The sequence below is a fragment of the Lutra lutra genome, chromosome 2, assembly GCF_902655055.1.
Source record: "Lutra lutra chromosome 2, mLutLut1.2, whole genome shotgun sequence".
In the NCBI taxonomy this organism is placed as follows: Eukaryota; Metazoa; Chordata; class Mammalia; order Carnivora; family Mustelidae; genus Lutra; species Lutra lutra.
The window spans coordinates 168,788,918-168,813,256 of record NC_062279.1 but is presented as its reverse complement, the minus strand read 5'-3'; positions in this window follow the sequence as shown (position 1 = coordinate 168,813,256).

Genomic DNA, 24,339 nt, shown 5'->3' with positions numbered 1-24,339 from the left:
GAAAAGTAGACTCTCAGAAAATTCCTTAAAATAAAATAGCTATTATAAAATATATTTGAACAAGTAAAAGGACTCGGCATACCAATCAACAAGATATCTTTGTCATGTTCCAGAACCAGAAGTAAGTGGACTGACTATAAAATAGAATTAAGGTGACTTAGAAAAGAAAATTCTAATCAAATCCTAGAAATAGACTAAACTGTAATGTCCATCTAGGTGGGATTTTTGGAAAGGGATGATACTCTGCTAATGTCATTTATTTTTTCTACCTGACATGTGGGCAGAACTCTATGTGGATGGATCAACTGGACACTCTTGCCAGTGGGGCTAAGAGAAGGTTCCAACAGGATATAACTGGACAGAACAAAGAGATCCCCACTCCCTGTTTTGGATACCTTCTTAACTCCTTTTTTTTTTTTTTTTAACTCTTATTACTCCACAGTTCCAGTTCTCACTTAGTTCCCGTTATACTAGTTCCCTGCCCTCTCTCCTCCCCCATTCATTTCTTCCTACTACTACTAATTTCTAGGAACTCAGTGTCTTTTTCTGGTTTCCTTAGACTTGACACACTCCCTAAATAGTTTCTTTATTGAAGTTTTTACATTTGAATTATCTGGGTGTGAGTCAGTGTTAATTCCGGTACAATATCTTTAAATATTTTATAGAACAGATCATATGCGTGACATATATACCATCAGTGTCCATCAGTGTCTTTACTGATTTTGATACTTATGTGGGTCCAATTTGACCAATGAGAGCCCATTCAAGTTGGCTCCTGTGTCCTGTTGGTGTCCCCTCTCTGGTTTTTGAGCTTTGCTTTCTCTCTGGCACTATAATAATTACTATTATTAACTGGCCATTTCACCAAGGATCCTAGTCCCATATAGTGAGAGATGACATTTTAAAATGAATCAGAGTGTTAATGTGCTCCTTGTTTTAGAGGTATCATGGATTTCTGAAGCCTTTCTCAGCTCTTAGCCCTTAGAAAATAAATACTTTTATTGAATCATAAATCAACACCAACATTTCTAAATCTAATTCAACACAACATGGTTCTTTTTGCTTATCTCCTTTCATATTTAGATATTCTCTAAAAGAACTTATTTTAATAAAATTGATTATATGTCTGCTGAGTTTACCTGGCCAGCTAGCATAAGTTACTTTTGTTTTAAAATTACTAGAATTTAGGTGATTTCTCATATCGTAGGTAACCTCTCTTATTTGTAGAAATATACCTCATGTTAAAGAGCCTTGCATGCTTAGAATACTTCATGCAATGATCATATACTACATTTTATGATAAATTATCTGACCAAATATATATTTCTTGGGAGGGTAATGAGTCAGTCTTTATGAAAACCAATTCAAAGTTTAATGTAGTAATCTCAGCAAGGGATAACTAAGACATGGTACTTGGATCAAGGTAAAAAGCAGTAAATGAGGAGGAGTAGATACATGTTGAAGATAGAAACAAAGATTAGTTATGGATTCAATGATGAATATTTGATGATGAAAGAAAGCAAAGGGTCTAGGATGATGTTTGTATTTAACACCTAAAAATATAGAATACAACACCTGGGTGTCTTAGTCATTTAAGCAACTGCCTTTGGCTCAGGTCATGATCCCAGAGTTTAGAATTGAGTTCCACATCAGGCTCTCTGCTCAGTGTGGAGTTTGCTTCTCCTCTAGCCCTCCCCACAGATGATGATCTCTCTCTCTCTTGCTCAAAAAATAAAATCTTTTAAAAAATATTATAAAAATAGAAGAATAAAGTTGCAATGAACTACAATGAAGAAGACTAGGAAAAGAATATTTAGTCAGTCACACCAAAGTTAGGTTGTGGCAATAAACAACTTCAAAATTTCAAGGGCTAAAAGGAATACAGGTTTGTACTTAATGGTGGCTCTCCATCTGACTCTAGAACACTTGCTAGACAGCATCTTAAATCCCTTTTAACAAGCAAGGCATTTGTTCATCTCACTATTAAATCTAGCCCACCCACTCTGGCAAGTAAAAGTAAACTCACCCATTGCTAGACATACTCTCTTGTACTTCTTAAAACAAGCATAATTAAGAGTTAGTGACCTCAGACTGCATTGTTTTGTTAGTCTTTTTTTTTTTTTTTTGGAGATTTTTTTTAAAAATTTATTCATGAGCGAGAGAGCACGAATGAGAGCACAATAGGAGGGAGGGTGAGCAGGGTGCCTGATGAGGGGGCTTGATCTGAGGACCCTGGGTTCAACACCTGAGCTAAAGACAGACACTTAACTGACTGAGCCACCCAGGTGCCCCTGTTTTGCCACTCTTTAGACTGTTTTGCAGTTTTTTTTTTTTTTCTCCCCTACTAGATTTTTGTTCTTGGGGTGCCTGGGTGGCTCAGTGGGTTAAAGCCACTGCCTTCGGCTCAGGTCATGATCCCAGGGTCCTGGGATGGAGTCCCACATCAGGCTCTTTGCTCATCAAGGAGCCTGCTTCCCCCCCACCTGTTTGTCTCTCTGCCTACTTGTGATCTCTCTCTGTCAAATAAATAAATAAAATCTTAAAAAAAAAAAAAAGATTTTTGTTCTTCTTTTTACTGGACCCTCCTTTATAATCTCCTTTTGATTCTTATAAATTAAAAAATATGAGATAAACATGTATATTAAAATAGACAATAAATATAGAAGTCTCTTCACTCTGGATGGATCCTCCTCTTATAAGTTAAATTACCTATGTAATAGCTGTTTGACTTATACACCTTAATGGATACATTTTTCTTTTAAAATAATTAAATTTCCAGATAATAAGGATGTAGACATCATTAGTTGTAGGAGGAGAATGAGGCAAATGAATATTCAGAATAACACAAACAAAATCAAGATCTATTAACACAAATTTTATTACTCTATAATAAATTACCACAAATTTAACAGCTTACAACACTACCCTTTTATTAATTCATAGTTCTATAGGTCAGAAATCCTACATAACATTATTGGAAACTCTGCTTATGGTATCAAAGGCTGATCAAGTTGAGTTCTTGTCTGGAGTCTCTGTATCCAAGCTCATTCTTGTCAGCAGAATTTAGTTCCTTGAAGTTAGAGGACTATATGGTCCTCATTTCTTTGCCAGTCTTCACCCAGGGGCCACTCTCAACTCATGGAGGCCATCTGCATTCCTTGCCATGTGGCACCTTCAATCTTCAAGCCAGTGATCAAATCCATCAAATCCTTCTTTTCCTTCAGATCCCTGGACTTCTCCATTTCTGATCTCTAGACCTAGATTTAAGGGGCTCAGGTGATTAGGTCAGGCTTATTCAGATAATCTCCCTACTTTAAGGTCAATTATATTGAGACATTAACTACATTTGAAAAATCCCTTTTGCCATAGACAGTAATAATCACAGAAATTATATCATATTCATAGATTCCATCTACACTGGGGGAAATGATTAAACAAAGGTGAGTGTCATTGGGATTACCTTGGAATTCTGCCTCTAGCATAGGTGTTCTTTTTTTTTTTTAAGTTTTATTTATTTATTTATTTGACAGAGAGAGAGAGGGAGAGAACAAACAGCAGAGAACAGGCAGAGAGAGTGGCGGCGGGGAGACAGGCTCCCAGCTGAACAGAGAGCCTGATGCGGGGCTTGATCCCAGGACCATGGGATCATGGGATCATGATCTGAGCCCAAGGCAGAGGCTTAAACCACTGAGCTCCCCAGGTGCCCCCAACATAGGTGTTATTAAAAATATTAACCAATCCTTATATTCTACACAAAATAAAAATAGAATGTAAATAAAATGATTATTTAGATTTGGTTGAGTAACTTTTAGATAAGACTTTTTTTTTTAAGATTTTATTTGTTTATTTGTCAGAGAAAGAGAGCACAAGCAGAGAGAGCAACAGGAAGAGCAGACAGAGGGAGAAGCAGGCTTCCTGCTGAGCAAGAAGCCCAATTCAGACTCTAGATCCCAGGACCTGGGGATCATGACCCGAGCCTAAGGCAGATGCTTAACCAGTTGAGCCACCTAGCCCCACCAGGAAATCTTATTCCTGAGAATAAAATACCATGTAAATAGTACTAAGGTCTAAAGAAAAAAACAAGGCATTAAGAAAAGAAGCAGGACACTGGGGTGGCTCAGGTCATAATCTTAGGGTCCTGGGATCAAGCCCTGCATTGGGCTCCACATGGTGGAGAGTCAGCTTGAGATTCTCCTGCTCTCTCTGCCTCTGCCCCTCCTCTCACTAATGCTCTCTCTCTCTAAAAATAAATAACAAAAGGTTTACAAAAAGAAAAAAGGAAAAGAAAAATGCATAAAATGAAAGACTACTTTGAAATGAAGAACCACCACTGAGATTGGCATGTTTATGAGAAAAACCACTTAAAGTTGGAAGTCCATACATTGATTGTCAGAATTAATTAAAAAATTATTTGAGTCCATTAGCTTATTAATCAAGGTCCATTTTGTCTTAGAAGGTTAAAATTGAGCTTGTCCTAGTAAGAATTTTAAGAGTCCTGTCCTATGACAAGACATGAAGACAAGCCTCATAGGAAAGGAAAATGTACGGAATTCTGATTAGATCAAGAGGGGGCCTCCCAAAATAGTCTCAGGGTAAATTGAATGCTCCAACCTGCACTTCTCTCCTTGTGACCATTTGGTACTTGAAAATGATAAGGTTAGCCTAGGAAAAAACAAAAGGAAATTAAAGATATCAGTGTCACAGACTTGTGGTTTCAAGAGGCCAATCTAAGCCCTTATAAGTCATCAGTGTTAGATTAAGCCATTGTTCTGGGAAATATCTTAGGTCAAAACTGCTTAGCACAACTCCTATAAATGCCCTCAGAATATTTATTTCTCTATTGCTTGTATACTCATTTCTTACCCTCTAAAAGGGAAATAGCATACTCTTACATCGGATGCCTTCATAAGTGGCTGGAAGCTTCAGCTCTGTGCACAGTGCCCACAAGAAGCAAGTATCCCCATTAACCACTCAATCTGATTATTAACCTCTAAAAATAAAATGCATGTGGAAAGCTTGTTTCCCTCAAAGAAAGGGAAAAAGAAATAAATAATGACTTAGATTCTATTTGTGAACTAAAATGCTCAAGCTGCTTAATAAAATGTGTCATGATATGACAGTGTTAAAAAAAAACTTATTGAAAAGTCTTACAAAAAGAACAAGAATTGTTTTTTATGGACATTGACTGTCTTGAGATGGCAATAAATATCAACTAAGAACCTGAAACAAAGAATAACAGAGATAGGATGAAACTGTTGGCTGAGCATTTATGGAGTATAGCCATGAACTCTCTTAAATGGCTTTCACATACTCACTCATATGATAGAAACCAGAATTCTAATTCTTAATGGGTGGAATGTGGTGCTGGTACTGATTTTCTACTCTTCATGTGACAATTTGGGCAAGCAAAATGTTTTCTGTATATATCCCCTATTTTATCTGGAAAATGAAAATAAGAATTTTATAGTATTACTGTGCTAGTGAATGAGATGATGCATGTAAAAAAGACTTTACATGGGGCGCCTGGGTGGCTCAGTGGGTTGGGCCTCTGCCTTTGGCTGGGGTCATGATCTCAGGGTCCTGGGATCGAGTCCCACATCGGGCTCTCTGCTCAGCGGGGAGCCTGCTTCCTCCTCTCTCTCTCTGCCTGCCTCTCTGCCTGCTTGTGATCTCTCTCTGTCAAATAAATAAATAAATAAATAATCTTTAAAAAAAAAAGACTTTACATAACATGCAATTTATAAGTATCAATTTATTATTTTTATTATCTCAATTTAGCTTCAAAAGCTCATGGTATCCAGCTTTCTGTCCAGGATGTAGAGCTAAAGCATCAATGCCCTGTTTAAAACAATGAACACCAAATTTATGACTAGTACTAAACCCAAAAGAGAGTTGATGTTGCAGAGCAAATAACTGTCTCAGCCATCATTTCCTACAGGGACAGAGAAAGCATGAGCATGCTCGCTCTTTTGACCAATATGACTAGACACCAATAAAAAGAGTGCAACTAGGAGAACAGACAACCTGATGCATGCCAAGTACAGGCAGATGAGAGCGTCTGAAACTCCAAGGACTAAAGAAATTGGGAGGAACTACACATTCTTTCAGTCTTTCTCCACAAACTCCACCAAATATTCATAGAAAATAATTGAAAAAAAGACCTGAGAAAATTTTATTGTTGTGCAGACCTGAGGGAGGGGAACAGAAGTGGCCATGTGAGAGGGGCAAGAAACTCCATCTAGATCCATTTGTTCCCATTGATTAAATAATAATAATAATGTGTGAGGTGGGAGAGCAACCATCACTGATGTCCTCAGTTGAAAATGTAATGCAGCTAGGGAAGGGAATTGGCAGAGAAAAACCCTACTTCTGTGAGAGGGGCCGGATTACACACCGAGCTCACAACCATAAATGGAGCAGCAGAACTGGAAGACCACATTCTTTAACACAGATGCATGACATATACCCAAGAACAAGGCCTCATAAGAACAAATCTTCAGCCCAGTACCAGGAATCTATGAAGTTTTGGATAAGAAGTAACCTCAGAATAGGGGTGCCTGGGTGGCTGAGTGGTTTAAGCCTCTGCCTTAAGCTCAAGTCATGATATCAGGGTCCTGGGATCAAGCCCTGCATCTGGCTCTCTGCTCAGCAAGTAGCCTGCTTCCCCCTCTCTCTCTGCCTGCCTCTCTGCCTACTTGTGATCTCTCTCTGTCAAATAAATAAATAAAATCTTAAAAAAAAAAAAAGTAACCTCAGAATATTGCTGAGAGAGGGACAGGAACAGAACTCCAGCACACAAAGATGCACTCTGTGAAGCCCATAACAAAGGAAGTATCTGAAAAACTTAAACCTCATAATAAACCTACTTAAACCCATTTATTAAAAAGAAAAGAAAGAAAGAAAAAGAAAGGCATATAATTTCTGAGTATAGAAATTATTTACTTCCTTCTCTACTCTCATACACAATATGTTTGATTTTCAGTAATAATTGTGGGACATTTTTAAAGGAAAGTAAAGACATGGTCTGAATAGGCAAACAATCTTCAAATCTAGACTTGGATATGGCACATATGTTGTAATTATCAGAGAGAAATTTAAAATAACCATAATTAATATGGTAAAGGCTCTAATGGAAAGGGTAGACTATATGCAAGACCAGATGCATAATTCCAGAATGATGGGGGTTATAAGAAAGGAGCAGATGAAAATATTAGGGGAAAAAAATCACATTAATAGAAACAAGAATGCTCAACACTACACTTGATACAGGAAAGAATCAGTGAGCTTATAGATAGGTCAATAGAAATTACTCATCCTGATATACAAGAGGGGAAAAAAAGGAACAAAAGGAACTGAATATCTTATTGAGGCCAAACTAGTTCAAATATTCTAACATATGTATAACTGAAATCTCCAAAATAGGAGAGAAAGAGAACAATACAGAAGTATTTGGGCATATAATGAGAAAGACTTCCAAAATTAATGAGAGATAATGGGATGCTCAGAGGTCATCCAGTAGAATTAGTACTCTCCCAAAATTATAAATACAAACAAAACCTAGATATATTTAAACTGCTATAAACAAAACAAAAAGTACTGAAGGCAGACAGTGAATGGGGAAAATATTACACGTTAGAAAAACAAAGATAGAAACTATAGCTTCAAAAATCATGCTATACAAAATACAATGGAATAAGATCTTCAAAGTGCTGAAAGCAGGGGAAAAGGAACATAAGGGGAAAGAAAACAAATAAAAAACAAACATCCTCAAATAATCTAATCAGGAAAAATGTCTTAAAAATGAGGCTTTTTCAATAAAAACAAAAATTAAGAAAATTAAAAGTTTTAGAGAATGTTCTTCAGAGAGAAAGAATAGGCTAAAACATGGGATACAAAGAAATAAATAGCACTGGGAAGGATCTAAAGGAAGATAAAGCTCAATTCTGTGGATTAAAAAAATTGTAAGATACTAAAAGATAACGAACACAGAGAATTTACAATACACTGTGTGTTTTAGCATGTTTAAGAGTAAATTAGCACAAGAACAGTTATGGAATTGAAACATACTATGGCAAGGTTCTTAAGTACATAGAAAGTGATATAATGTTACTTGAAGATAGACTCTAAGCTAAAATATACATGGTAAACCTTAGTATAATAATTTTTTTAAAAGATACATAAATATGTTGATGAGAATGTATAGCAGCTTTATTCTCAGTAGCCAAGTATTAGAAACAAAGCTGATGTCTTTCAACCAGTGAAAGGATAAACTAAATGTAGAAGAACATCCATATAAGGAAATGCTACATGAAATGCTACTTAGCAATGAAAAGGAATGTCTATTTGTTGTAGAAATTAAACTTTGAGAAATATTTTAAGCACGAAATTCACTCCATTTGAAAAGTCTTTAAATTTCATATATCTACTAAAAACAAGAAACTACTCCTAATCCATCTTTCTTTTACTATATTTCTCTCTGAAAAAAGCAAATCTTTGGGTTTTCTTCTATGAACATATTTTTATAGAATTTGATATGTAATTTTGTACTGAGTATGATAGTGTTTGTAAATGTTAGCATATCTAAGTTAGCATATACATATGATTCATAACTTGAGTGTAATTTCTTTAAAAAAGAACTTATTTATGTTATGTATAATTCATATTATTAGCATGGCTAAATATAAAAAGGAGATAGAGACTGTAGAATCACAAATTTAATAGCAGAGAGTAGCTTTAAACAATCAAGATTAAAAATTGTCAAGATTAAAATTTCTCTAAGAATGTAAGTATCTAGAAACCTTTTAGAATTTTTAAAGTTATCAAATATAGTCACTTTATTTACAGATGGAGAAACTGAGGTTATTCAGATAGTATTAGAAAAAACTCTGAAACTGTCACCTTCTGAGCTCTAAATTAATACAATACTGTTTTAAGTACATCTTGCTTGCTCTCATAAGGTGAATAAATTATACCCAAACCGGTCAACCTTGATAAAAGGCTCTAAACACAAAATGCTGAATTTACTGAAGAGGTGGTAACAAATTCTCTTTGAATGGTGCGTTTTTTTTTTTCCCCTGTTTTTTTTTAAGGACAATTTTTGAATCACATATATAGATTCCCTGTCTTCATGAGAGTGGAAATGAAATGGCTTTCCAAAGACTATGTAGTTCCCTTCCTCCCACAGTTAAATGCTCACATTTCATTAAAAAAAGAAAAAAAAGGTCCAGTTTAGTGATTATGTATCAACTTGTGACCTTGATAATAGGTAGGCATTTATGGAGAGCTATAGTCTATAGAGTCAACTCTCCTCTACTTAAAAGCTGCTTGAAGTTAGTTTTCAATAGATACATTTGCTTCTGAAGACACTTGAAAGACTTCACATATGTTAATTATAGCAATCAAGACTCATATAGTCTGGAATTTTACAGCTTTTCAGAGAGCCTCTGGGAATAGAATATCTTCCAATTCACTGGGCAAGTTAAATCTAATTATGCTTCCTTCCTTCTTTTGGCAGCCTCCCCTTTGTACTCTTACAGTCTGCAAAATTAGAAAAATGCAAAAGAAAAAAAAAGAAAAAATCTAAGAAAGCTGTATTATTATCAGGAGAAGCACAGTTCAATATGTTGGAGGCTACGGCATGGTTGGAGTCGAGAATCAAACCAGGCCCTGACTTGTGTCTCCTTCAAAGTCTGGACACCTTGACAAGGTTAAGGACGGGAAAGTTGAGTAACACTGAGAAAGGGTCTGTGCTATGTGTCGTGTGCTCACCTACGTGACTTCCCACACAATCACCCTACAGAAGGGAACAATGTGGTCAGGGTTATGAATTCTTAATTGGTCCTTGTTGTTCTGTGCCTCCCATAACCCACTCCCTGGTTGATTGTCTTGCTAATGGCTTTAGCCAAAACTACCTGGCATCACGAGGTTTGCTTGTAGTTAATATAAACTTATTATAGGAACTTGCAGTCATCTGACTAGGTACTGATATATTACTCCTCCTATTGTGGTCTGCCTTATAAATGCTTGTAAGATGTGGAATAAAATCGGCACTGTTGGACATCCTCCTCAGTGTCCCTCCTGCCCCCATATTTTTGTCTCTTAATTTCTTTTCACCATCCTCTTACACTCACGTTTTCCTGGTCGATTTGTCACACCTGCCGCAACATCAATATTATTCTCCTATTATACACTCTATCATTGGCAAAAAGCTCTCTGTGTTTGTGAAAAGATTGTATTATCTAGGTTGCAAAGAGTAAAGTGGTCAACATTACTAAGAGACATTATAGATACAGCTACACAATCACATACACACAAAACAAAAAAACTACTTTTGAGTTTCAAGTATCAGCATTTGACACCACTTATATTTTTTTCTTATTTTTAATTGGAGAGAAACTAATCAGAGAAAAAGAAAAACAACTGAGATAAGAGCTGAGACATTAAATATAGAAAAAGACAATGTTAGGACAACATAAAAAGAGAACACTGACCTTGAACCTATAGCAACCTTCCCAGGAAGCTAACCCTGTTATATGCAATAAACAACACAGGAAATAAACCTGCTGCAAGCTAGACTTGTGGGAAATCAGACTGCTATCTTTCATAACAATCCAGGAAGCTAAAGAATAGCTTCCATGAATTCTATCAGCAAATGAGGCCCCAAATGACCAGGACTTAGTTAATGACTGACAGCTTCTTTTAATCTTTGCTCCCACTTCCAACTTAGTACTAATCAGAGAAGACCAAATGTGCACCCCAACCAATCACATAGAATGCCCCGTCTAGTTAGTGTACCTACCGCTTCCCCAGGCCTACCACTTCCAATCAGGGCATCTCTGAAGCCCTCCCTTTTCCCCACTAGGAAACTTTCCCACTCTTCTGCCTACCTTTGAATCTCTGCCAAAACACAAGTGACAGTGGCTGATTTCCTCACTAAAGCAAGTTCTAAATAAATAGCCTTTCCTTTTCTCATTTGGTTGGTCTTTATTTGTTTTCACAGAGCAAAATGTCAAAACAACCACCAAAGTTCTGTTTCAGAATCTTTAAAATGTTTTAGTTTTCTTCATGGTTTGAACTGTCCACTTCTTTCGGTTAAACATACTCCATCTTTTTTTTTTTTTTTTAAAGATTTTATTTATTTATTTGACAGAGAGAGATCACAAGTAGACAGAGAGGCAGGCAGAGAGAGAGGAGGAAGCAGGCTCCCTGCCGAGAAGAGAGCCCGATGTGGGGCTCGATCCCAGGATCCTGGGATCATGACCTGAGCCAAAGGCAGAGGCTTTAACCCACTGAGCCACCCAGGTGCCCCCATACTTCATCTTTTTAACTCTTTTCTAATATATCTTAGTGGAAATTATCTCATTTTGGGTGCACTTGTGTAAGTTAAGTAATCAATTGAATATCTCTACATGTTCAGATTCTGCATGAATTTTTATACATAGAATCCATAATTTTAAATGTCTCTCATTGAAATTGTAAGGTAGGGGTGCCTGGTGGTTCAGTGGGTTAAGTCTCTGCCTTCAGCTCAGGTCATGATCTCAGGGTCCTGGGATTGAGCCCCACATCGGGCTCTCTGCTCGACAGAGGGCCTGCTTCTCCCTTCTCTCTGCCTGCCCCTCTGCCTACTTGTGATCTCTCTCTCTCTGTCAAATAAATGATTAAAAAAAATTGTAAGGTAAAATTATCACTGTTATATATATGTGTGTGTGTGTATGCATATACATATATAGATATATGTATATGACATAGTGGTGTATTGAAATATATATAATTTAACAGAATGCAATATGTATTTATTACTAAACACTGGAGTTTCATCTTCTTTAAGTTTATTATTTAAGTAAACATATAACCAATAGCTGGTAACATATGCTTTCTAAAATGTGTATTTAACTAACTTTTCTTTATAAATCATTAAGAATTTACAATTGACTATGTGTTTTTTCAATTATTAGAATATTAGCAAATTTTTAGTTCTCGCTTTCATTTTTTTCATATATTCTAAAGAGATTAAAAAAGGTCAAATTTGGGGCACCTGGCTGGCTCAGTGGGTTAAGCCTCTGCTTTTGGCTCAGGTCATGATCTCAGGGTCCTGGTATCGAGCCCCGCATCAGGCTCTCTGCTCCCTCTGTCTTCCTCTCTACCTACTTGTGGTCCCTCTCTGTCTGTCAAATAAATAAATAAAACTTAAAAAAAAAAAAGTTTCCCATACATTACTGTTTGATGAGCTATTTCTTGTAGAAAAATTCTAAATAGATTTGTTTTTGTTTTTTAATGCATGACTACTATAAAGAATTTCAATAAACTTATCCTAGAATAATCAAATGGCATTAATTAAACAAAAAAAAACCATGAAATCAGGAGCAGGTAAAGACAATATAGAGCTATCCAAACTCAAATGTTGTAGATTGCTATTCTATGTGTCAGTAAGTTGTACAGGTTACTTCTCCCCACCCCTCCCCAGCACTTTTTTGCCTTTTTGTATCTCATTCTACTCTACCTCATGTTTATCTTTTTTTTTTTTTTTTTTTACTTTTTATTAACATATAATGTATTATTTGTTCAGGGGTACAGGTCTGTGATTCATCAGTCTTACACAATTCACAGCACTCACCACAGCACATACCCTCCCCAATGTCCATCACCCAGTCCCCTATCTCTCCCACCCTCCTCCCCTCCAGCAACCCTGAGTTTGTTTCCTGAGCTTAAGAGTCTCTTATGGTTTGTCTCCCTCCCCGGTCCCATCTTGTTTCATTTTTCCCTGCCTTTCCCCCATGACCCCCCACCCTGCCTCTCAAACTCCTTTTATCAGAGAAATAATATGATAATGGTCTTTCTCTGATTGACTTGTTTTGCTTAGCCTAAGATACTCTAATTCAACTCATCCATGTCATTGCAAATGGCAAGATTCCAGGTGGTTTTTTATGGCTGCATACTATTCCATTGTATATATATACACCACATCTGTTTTATCCATTCATCTATTGATGACATCTAGGCTCTTTCCATAGTTTGGCTATTGTGGACACTGCTGCTATAAACATTCAGGTGCATGTGCCCCTTCAGATCACTACATTGTATCTCTACAGTAAATATCCAATAGTGCAATTGCTGGATCATAGGGTAGCTCTATTTTCAACTTTTTGAGGAACCTCCATACTGTTTTCCAGAATGGCTGCACCAGCTTGCATTCCCACCAACAATGTAGGAGAGTTCCCCTTTCTCTGCATCCCATCAACACCTGTCATTTCTTGACTGATTAATTTTAGCCATTCTGACTGGATGAGGTGGTACCTCGGTGTTGTTTTGATTTGTATTTCCCTGATGCCCAGTGATGTTGAGCACTTTTACATGTGTCTCTTGGCCATTTGGATGTCTTCTCTACAGAAATGTCTGTCGGTGTCTTCTGCCCATTTTTTGATTGGATTATTTGTTCGTTGGGTGTTGAGTTTGATAAGCTCTTTATAGATTTGGAATACTAGCCCTTTATTTGATATGTCACTCGCAAAAATCTTCTCCCATTCTTTGGGTTGTCTTTTGGTTTTGTTGACTATTTCCTTTGTTGTGCAAAAGCTTTTGATCTTGGTGAAGTCCCAATAGTTCATTTTTGCCCCTGCTTCCCTTGCCTTTGGCAATGTTTCTAGGAAGAAGTTGCTGTGGCTGATGTTGAAGAGGTTGCTGCCTGTGTTCTCCTCAAGGATTTTGATGGATTCCTGTCTCACATTGAGATCTTTCATCCATCTTGAGTCTATTTTCATGTGTGGTGTAAGGAAATTTTCCCAACACCATTCATTGAAGAGACTGTCTTTCTTCCATTGGACATTCTTTCCTGCTTTGTCAAAGATTAGTTGACCATAGAGGTGAGGGTCCATTTCTGGGCTCTCTTTTCTGCTACATTGATCTATGTGTCTGTTTTTGTGCCAGTACCATACTGTCTTAATGATTACAGTTTGTAATAGAGCTTGAAGTTAGGAATCAGGTTTATGTTTTAGTTCAACTATTTGTAACATTCTTTGCATATCAGGAATCTTGTCTTATTGGTTTTTCTGTGTACCCACCTATGATTTTGCAAAGTATACTACATAACAATGCAGATAATAATTTCAAACTGTATAAGATTTCAACCTTATCACTATAGCTTATAATGATTCATGTGAAACTAGATAAGAAGTCTAGACTTCTGTTTTCTCATCTATAAACAAGGGACCAGCATAAGATAGATCAGAGATTTATTTTTATTTTTTTAAGATTTTATTTATTTGGCAGAGAGAAAGAGATAGAGGGAGAAAGCACATAAGCAGGGGATTGGCAGAAGGAGAGGGAGAAGCAGTTAGCGAGCCAGATATGGGGCTGGATCCCAGAGTCTTAGGATCATGACCTGAACAGAAGGCAGACACTTAACCAACTGAGCCACCCAGGCTTCCCTATATTAGAGATTTAAAGGGAACAGTCTTAAAACATGCTTAAATTAGCATGTGGCATAGAGCAGCTGCATGATAAACAATAACAAATATCTAACAACAATTTGTTAAATGAATGACTTTTCACAATCATTGAATAAAGAAAATGGACTTGGAAAGAGTTAAGAGGCTTACCTTCTGTCTCTCTTACGCTTTTTTTACTAGATGAGTTTCATAGGGACATAGCATGTTTTCTTTCCTAAAGAGAACACTAGAGGCCACTGAACAGTATGTCCCTAGTGGAATCTAGCAACCTTCAGCTGGAATTCTTATCTAAGAGGTAAAATCATTTATCCCTATTCTTTATAAACATGTTTAACTGGCATTACTGAGTTCTTCAACATACTAACCTTATGATTCTGTAGACTCAAAGTCTAAAGATCAGATCTTTATACATGTCATTTCTTCTTTCTGAACATTTACTTCTCCCTCTTGATGTGACTTTTTTTTTTCAACCTTAACATTTCAGATTAAATGATCTTCTCCTCTGTAATTGCTTTGTCTGAAGTATTATCCACTTGCATGCCAATCTTTTTCTGTTACTTCTATGGCACCAGGCAGTTTTCTTTACTGGACCCAGTATCACATGTTGGCTTGCTTTTGCTGTTTCATTACTCTTCTTTTCCATTGTTTTGCTGTTGTTTTTTTTTTTTTTTGTTTTGATTTGCTGATTCCTTCAATAGGCTGTATGATTTATGAAGGATGAGATTTTATCTGTGCTGTTTCCATATCTGATAATGCTTAGGGCATAGTAAGTACTCAAATTGTCAAAAAACCAACCTCTCTTCTGGAGCTGGAATATTTAACACAAAGACAGAGTTTGGGTTTAAAGAGGAACAATAGCTTTACTGCTTTGCAGAAAAAAGGAGGCTGTAGCAGGCTATGGCTTTTAAAACTGCAAGCCCACCTGGAAGGAGTGGCTGGTGAAGTTTTATAAGGAAATACAGGATCCAGCTGGTTTTGACAGGAATTATGTACGTGCTCTCAGTCTCAGGTGTCCTGTCTTCTTAGTGGTACCAGGTTCCTGAAACAAAAGACTGAAGGGATGAGTGGAGGTTTGTGGAAGAGAGGAAAAAGGTTACTCTAAAATCAAGCTTGGTGGTGATGAAGTTCTAGAACCTAGGTGAGATTCGGTGGGCTGAGGTCCGGAGCCGATGACCAAGAAAGAATTCTTGAGATATCTTTGGTGCAAAATGGTGGTTTATTAAAGCATGGGGACAGGACCCGTGGGCAGAAAGAGCTGCTGCCCCCGGGGTTGTGAGAGATGGCAGGTTCTGTACCTTGTGGTTGGGGGAAGTTGAGGGGAAGGGAGGTTTCAATGCAGTTTTCATATGCTAAAGAGGGCCTACAAGGTGATACAGGAGGCCTTGTGGCTTGATCGATGTTGTCTTTTGGCCAGCCATTAACATCAAGATAGTTGGGAGATTCCTGGTGGGATGTCACAATCCTGCTATCAAGAGTCTTTGTTAGTGAGATTTAGGTTCAGAAGAGATTTAACTATATTTACATTTCCTTCTACCTCAGCCTCCTTCAGTTTTGTTTATGGAGGGGAGGGTGACTTTAGGGCTTGAGGAACTGAGTTATTTGCCTCTGGAAATTGCTCTATTGATAAGGTAACTTCTTTGTTTGTAGATCTCTAGGATATTTGTAAACCAGGGGAGACTCCTTTTTTATAGGATTGTGATCTCTGCAAGTTAACTATTTTTTTCTCATTTATGGCAGTCAGGGGTGCCTGAGGAATGTCACACATATTACCGAGGGGAGCAGATGGAGAGGGGGTGCAAGGTGCTAGCTTTTGCTTTGTCCTCAGCCAGCCTCCTGCTCCCTCATCAGTGGCATGCCTGGGTGGCATACCTGAGTGGTTCAGTCCATTGAACATCTGCCTTTGGCTCAGGTCATGATCCCCGAGTCCTAGGATCAAGTCCATGTTGGGGCTTCTTACTCAGCAGGGAGCCTACTTCTCCCTCTGCATGCAGGTCTCCCTGTTTGTGCATACTTATTCTCTCTCTGACAAATAAATAATAAAAAAAAATAAAATATGATCTTTAAAATAAAGTTTTGCTGAAACATTAGTGCAGCCATTTTTATTTTTGTTCTTTATGCTTTTCGGATACTTCAAAATAATATGCTGAATAAACCATACACAGGAAATCTAGAACTTGTTTGTATAATTTTATTCCCAAAATTAGAAAAATAAAGAGGAATGTAAAGGGTTAAGGTTAGGGAGCAGTAAAGGTTCAGGAACATAAATTTTCCTTTCTTTTATCTATACAAAAGTGCCAATTTAACTGCTTTCAGCAAGGATATGAATTTTAGGGGTGCCTGAGTGGCTCAGTGGTTAAGCTTCTGCCTTCAGCTCAGGTCACAATCTCAGGGTCCTGGGATTAAGCCCCACATCAGGCTCTCTGCTCAGCAGGGAGCCTGCTTCCCCCTCTCTCTCTGCCTGCCTCTGCCTACTTGTGATATCTCTTTCTCTCTATCTCTGTTAAATAAATAAATAAAATCTTTTTTTAAAAAAGAATATGAATTTTATATACAGATGCAGAGAGTGATACATGATATCCTGTGTAAATAAATAGGTTATTTCAGTTTCCTTTAACATTATAAAGCATTTATAATATAATACTAATCTGAAGCAATAATTGAAATGATACAAGTATTTAGATATGGTCTAATAGTTAAAGCTACTGAAGAGTCTTTGTTGCTCAGGAATTTAAACATTTTATCTTCAACAATTAAAACCTATTTTCTTGAATGGAAACCCTATTGGTCTAACTGAACTAGACTAGACTAGACTAGAATAGTTAGTATATAGATTTGGTATAATTAGTATGGCACTTTGTTAGTTTTTTCTCTGCTTTTCAGATCCTGCTTTCTTGCTGTGAAAATGAAAAATCTTTCAAGGGATAAAATGTTGTACTTATTTGGTATCCCCTACAATGCTGTGTGTAGTGCTTTTCTTATGGCAAATGCTGACTAAATGAAATCTATGTATAATTGAATCCATGGTGTGTCTTTACACTGTTACCATATACCAGATGCTATTTTATCTCACTTTAAAATCCTAATTAATTTATTGAGTTTCACATTTTAGTTATTATAGTAAGTGCAAAATAAAATTATGTTGAAAGATATGACCTAATTTAAAATTCACTAGGATTCTTTATCCAGAGAAACTGTAAAACAATACATGAATATTATTCTAACCTGATAAATTTGGGAGTAATTTGTTATGCAGCAATAAATATCTAATATAGGCATATAGAAAAATTATTTATCTAGTCACACAAAAATATGTTAGTTGTATAAGTTCCTGTGTCTGACTATTAAAAAATAGGCAACAGGTAACAAAATGTAAGATGTGATAGCTATTAACCATTCTGACATCTCATACTCTAATAGGCAGGCTATCCATTTGAACATGTGAACAGATATGGAGTAATAAGGTAGACAGTGATATGTTTCAAAAGATTTTAAGATTCAGGGCTTTGGCAGTATTAAGAAGAGAATTTAGGAGTTGAATTGTCCAAAAAGATATGCTGCAATCCTAACCCTCATTACTTCAAAATGTGATTTTATTTGAACCTTGGACTATTACAGATGTAAGTAGTTAACTTGAGATAAGGTCATACTGGAGTGAGGCGGGCACCTAATCCAAGATGACTGGCATCCTTATACAGGAGATAGCCATGTGATAACAGATGTACCCAGAGAGAATACCGCATAATGATGAAGGCATAGATTGGAGCTGTGCAGCTGCAAGCTAAGGATTGTCAAAGATGGATGGAAAACTACCAGAAGCTAGGAAAAGGCAAATAAGAATCCCTTGACAGGTTTCAGAGGGACATTGCTCTGTTGACATTTCAATTTGAGACTTCTAGGTTTCAAAACTATGAGGTAATAAAATGCCTATTATTCTAAGCCTCCCAGTTTGTGCCATTTGTTACCGCAGTGATGGGAAACTAATGCACAAGGATTTGGCATCAGACCACCTAGGTTATGACCCTGGCTTCACACACAGATTATCCACTATTGGGCAAGTTATTGAACCTCACCTAGTTTGTGGGGGTTTGTTCTGGCAGACCTTGGAAACTACAGAGAGAGAGATTTTCCCTACCTCTCATTAGGATTTTTGCATCCTCATTTCAGGACTATTGGACTCAAAGCACTGATATATTTCATTTTGCTGTCATCCCCTGGAGGCAACTCTAGCCCAAGTACTCAGACTGTAGAGTCAGCTCTGCCATCATGGGAATCTCAGTTCCAAAATTACATGTTGTATGTTTTGGGGCATGTGACTAAAATTTTCTGTCTCAGTTTTCAAATCTCTAGAATGGACATATTAAAATTTTTATAATACACCATTTTATCATAGGATTAAATACCCCATGCAGGTGAAGTTGGAGATGAGGGTTGACTGAGTTTGATTCCTATGAAATGTTGTTGTTGTTTTTTTTTTCCCTAGGTTTCTTTACTACTCTTTTACAGTAGCAGTTACATCTTCCAAAATGCCTACCATACGATGAAGAAGGTAGCATCATCTATTCTCATCCTTCCCTAGGACTCCACTCTGTTCCCACAGCATATCTCAATGCATCTCACTTGATACACCAGTCCTGCTTTTAAAGGATGAAAATAGCTCAAAATAATGCTAACACTCTTCAGGATGCCAAATGTGACATTCCACCAGCTGTGTGGCTAAGGCAAATAGGAAAGGGCCAAAGAGAGAGGACAGACACAAATCCTGTACTTCCCAGGCACGATGAGTTATAGCTTCAAAAGAAGGAGAGAAGTTGAGAGGTGCTAGGAAAAACAACTATGGCTGTCAGACCCACCTTGCCTGAGGCATTCTGAAAGCAGGAGGTTTTTTGATCAAAGACAGCAAGGATGAAGTGAACCTGAAGAGAGAACCACAAACCATACTAGTTTGGGCAAAGACTTGCCGCCTCTGAAAACTAAAGAGATTTTGTCTGAATGCCATGTGGAAAGGATTATAGCGAAAAGGAATGCCTTAGAGTCCACAGCTGTACTTCCAATTATAGTCACCACAGGGAATGTGCCCCGAGGCAAATATTACCTGAATTTTTTTGCCTATGACCTGGATAAAGAATTTAGGCTAAACCCATGCCATCTACAAATGAAACAACGTAGGCTTGGATTACTTCACAAGATCAAATTTAGTTAAGAGTAAACTTGATATCAGTATTTTTATTTTTCATAAAAAAAGGGCAAAAGAGCAAAACAATACCCTAATGGAAAGTTTAAAAGCAGAAATATAAAATGCTGAAATGCTATTTAGGTACACACACCTAGTTTGACGCCTTCAGTAGATTAAAAAAGTGGATAAGTCTGTACTGTAATTAGATTTTATTAAGTGAGACACTAAAAAATTTTCTTTAATTGAATCAAACTGATAATATCTTGTTTTAATTCTTATTTTGTATTTTATTGAAAGCTATTTCATTTTTTTCTGCGGTTATTGTCTTCATTGATTTGGGTTTTTGCTATTCTACCACTATCAGTCCATTTATTTTTTCATGTATAGAAATTTGTAGAGACTGAAAGAATTTGAGCTACATACATACTAACTATAGATCAGAGTTTGGAAATATTTTTTTGAAGTACATCTCTTTATTTTCATATAACATCCATAAATAAATGTGTACATTTGAATAAATTTTCACAATGTGACTGTATGTAACTAACAATCACTGAGACCAAGCAGTAGAACATTGCCACTCCCCATGAGGGCTCTTCATCCTGCTCCTAGACCCTGCTCCTCCCTATACAGACACTGTCCATTCCTCTAAGAACTTAGGTTTCTCTTCTTCCTATTTCATATAAATGGAATCATACTGCATGCATCCTTCTGTAACTGTCTTTGTCAGTTCAATAGTATGTTTGTGAAATTAATCTATTCTATTAAAGAGATAAGTTGTTCACTCTCATTGCTGTGTAGTTCTCCATGATTTGAATATACTACAATTTACTTGTTTTACTACTATGAACATTTAGATTCTTTTTTCTTTTTCTTTGTTTTATTTAAACTCAAGTTAGTTAATATATAATGTATTGTTAATTTTAGTATAGAGTTAAGTGATTCATTGTTGCATATAACTCCCAAGACTCACTTTACCAAGTGTGCTCCTTAATGCCCATCACCCAATTACTTCATTCACCCCACCTCCCTTCCAGGAACCCCCATTTTGTTCTCTATAGTTAAAAGTCTTTGATGGTTTGTCTCCCGTTCTGTTTTTGTCCTATTTTATTATTACTTCCCTTCTCCTACATTCATCTGTTTTGTTTCTTAAGTTCCATGTATGAGTGAAATCACATGGTATTTGTCTTTCTTTGACTGACTTGTTTCACTTTGCATAATACATCCTAGTTTCAAAAAAAAAATACATTCTAGTTCCATCCAGGTTGTTGCAAACAGAGAGGTTTCATTCTTTTAAATGAATGAAGAATGGGAGATATATATATATATATATATATATATATATATATATAAAAGAATGGGATACATATCCCATTCTTTATTCATTCATCTGTTGATGGACTTATAGGCTTTTCCATATTTTAGCTATTGTGGATATTGCTCTTATAAACATCGGGGTGGGTGTGCCCCTTTGAATCACTACATTTGTATCCTCTGGATAATTATTTAGTAGTGCAATTCCTGGGTCATAGGGTATTTCTGTTTTTAACTTTTTGAGGAAACTCCATACTGTTCTCCAGAGTGGCTGTACTGTTTTATATTCCCACAATAGTGCAAGAGGATTTCCCTTTCTCTGTATCCTCACCAACATCTGTTGTTTCCTGAGTTGTTAATTTTAGCCATGCTGACAGGTATGAGGTGGTAGCTCACTGTGTGTTTGATTTATATTTCCATGATGATGAGTGATGTGGAGCATTTTTTTCATGTGTCTGTTAGTCATTTGTATGTCTTCTTTGGAGAAATGTCTGTTCATGCCTTCTGCCCATTTCTTGACTGTTTTGCTTTGTTTGTATTGTATTTTAGGTATTGACTTTGATGAGTTCTTTATAGATTGTGGACACTAGCCCTTTATCTGATAAGTCATTTGCAAATATCTTCTCCCATTCTGAAAATTGCTTTTTAGTCTTGTTGCTTGTTTCCTTTGCCATGCAAACGCTTTTTTTCCTGGTTAAGTCCCAATAGTTCAGGTTTGCCTTTCTTTGCCTTGCATCTGGAGACATGTCTAGCAAGAAGTTTCTGCAGCCCAGGTCAAAAAGGCTGCTGCCTGTGTTCCCTAGGATTTTGATGGATTCCTGTCTCACATTTAGAATCTTTCATCTAGTTTATTTTGTGTATGGTGTAAGAAAGTGGTCCAGCTTCATTCATCTACATGTGGCTGTCCAAATTTCCCGGCACCATTTATTGAAGAGACTGTTTTGTTGTTGTTGTTTGTTTGCTTCCATTCTATATTCTTTCCTGCTTTGTCAAAGATTAGTTGACCGTAGAGTTGAAGGTCCATTTCTGGGTTCTCTATTCTGTTCTGTTAATCTATGTGTCTGGTTTTGTGCCAGTACCACATTCTCTTGATGATTACAACTTTGTAATACTGCTTGAAGTCTGGAATTGTGATGCCTCCAGGTTTGCTTTTTTTTTTCTTCAGCATTACTTAAGCTATTTGTAGTCTTTTCTGGTTCCATACAAATTGTAGAATTGTTTGTTCCAGCTCTGTAAAAAATGCTGGTGGTATTTTGATAAGGATTGCTTTGAATGTGTAGATTTTAACATTTGTTCTTCCAATCAATGAGTATGGAATGTTTTCACATTTCTCTGTGTTTTCCTCAATTTCTTTCATAAGTGTTCTATAGTTTTCCAAGTACAGATCTTTTACCTCTTTGGTTAGGTCTATCCCTAGGTATCTTATGGTTTTTGGTGCAACTGTAAACAGGATTTCCTTGATTTCTCTTTCTGCTACTTCATGGGTAGTGTATAAAAATGGAACAGAATTCGGTGCATTGATTTTATATCTGTGACTTCGCTGAATTCCTTTATCAGCTCTAGCAATTTTTTGGTAGCGTCATTCAGGACTTTTCTTTTTCTACATAGAATATCATCTTGTCCATGAAGAGTGAAAGTTTAACTTCTTCTTTGCCAATTCAGATGACTTTTATTTCTTTTTGTTGTCTGATTGTGAGGCTAGGATTTCCAATGCTATGTTAAACAATAATGATGAGAGTAGACATCCCTGTTACATTCCTGAGCTTAGGGGAAAAGATCTCAGTTTTTCCCCATTGAGGATGATATTAGCTGTGGGTCTTTTGTATATGGCCGTCATGATGTTGATGTATGTTCTCTCTATCCCTATGTGGTGGAGGGTTTTTTTTCCCAAGAAAGGATACTGTATTTTGTTAAATGATTTTTTCTGAATCTATTGAGAGGATCACATGATTCCTTCTTTTAAGTATTTTATTTATTTATTTATTTATTTATTTGAGAGAAAGAGAGCATGAGTGGGGTGGGTAGAAGAGGAGGGAGAAGCAGAGTCCCTGTTGAGAAGGGACCCTGACAGGGGGCTTAATCCCAGGACCCTAGAATCATCATCTGAGCCAAAGGAAGACACTTAACCAGCTGAGCCACCCAGGCACCCTGATCATAGGGTTCTTATCCTTTCTTTTATTAATGTGATATATCACATTGATTGATTTGTAGAGTTTGAACCACTCCTGCAGCCCAGGAATAAATCCCATTTGGTCTTGGTGAATAATTCTTTTAATATACTGCTGGATTCTATTAACTATTTTTGATAATTTTTATATGTATGTTGATCAGGGATATTAGCTGTAATTCTCCTTTTTAGTAGGGTCTTTGCCTGATTTGGGGATCAAGGTAATACTGGCCTTAGAGAACAAGTTTGGAGGTTTTCCTTCCATTTATATTTTTTGGAAAAGTTTCAGAAGAATAAGTATTAGTTCTTCTTTAAATGATTGGTAGAACCCCTCTGGGAAGCCAACCAGCCCTAGACTTTTGTTTGTTGTGAGATTTTTTATTATTTCCATTTCTTTGCTGGCTATGGGTCTGATCAGGTTTTCTATTCCTTCCTATTTCAGTTTTAGTCATTTTTATGCTTCTAGAAAACATTTTTTCAAGATTGCCTAATTTGTTGGCATAAATTGCTTACAATATTCTCTTATAATCGTTTGTTTCTTTGGTGTTGGTTGTGGTCTTTCCTCTTTCATTCATGACTTTATTTATCTGGGTCCTTTCTCTTTTCTTTTTGATAAGTCTGGCTAGGGATTTATTAATCTTATTAATTCTTTCAAAGAACCAGCTCCTATTTTCATTGATCTGTTCTACTGTTTGTTTTGTTTGTTTGTTTGTTTGTTTTTGTATTTTTTCTGTATTATTGATTTCTGCTCTAATTTTTATTATTTCTCTTTCCTGCTATTTAGGCTTTATTTGATGTTCTTTTTTCCAACTCCTTTAGGTGTAAGGTTAGGTTATATATTTGAGACTTTTCTTGCTCCCTGAAGAAGGCATGTATTACTATGTAATTTCCTCTTAGGACTGCCTTTGCTGCATCCTAAAAATTTTGATCAGTTGTGTTTTCATTTGCTTCCATGTATTTTTTAAATTATTTAATTTCTTGGTTGACCCATTTTTTCTTTAGTAGGATGTTCTTTATCTTCCAGGTATTTGTGGTCCTTCCATTTTTTTTTTTTCTTGTAGTTATCTTCAAGTTGCATAGCATTGTAGTCTGAAAATATGCATGGCATAATCTCACTCATTTTGTACCAGATGAATCCAGAATTGTGACCTAGTATATGATCGATTCTGGAGAATGTACCATGTGCACTTGAAATGAATGTGTTTTCTATTTCTTTAGGATGAAATGCTCTGAATATATCT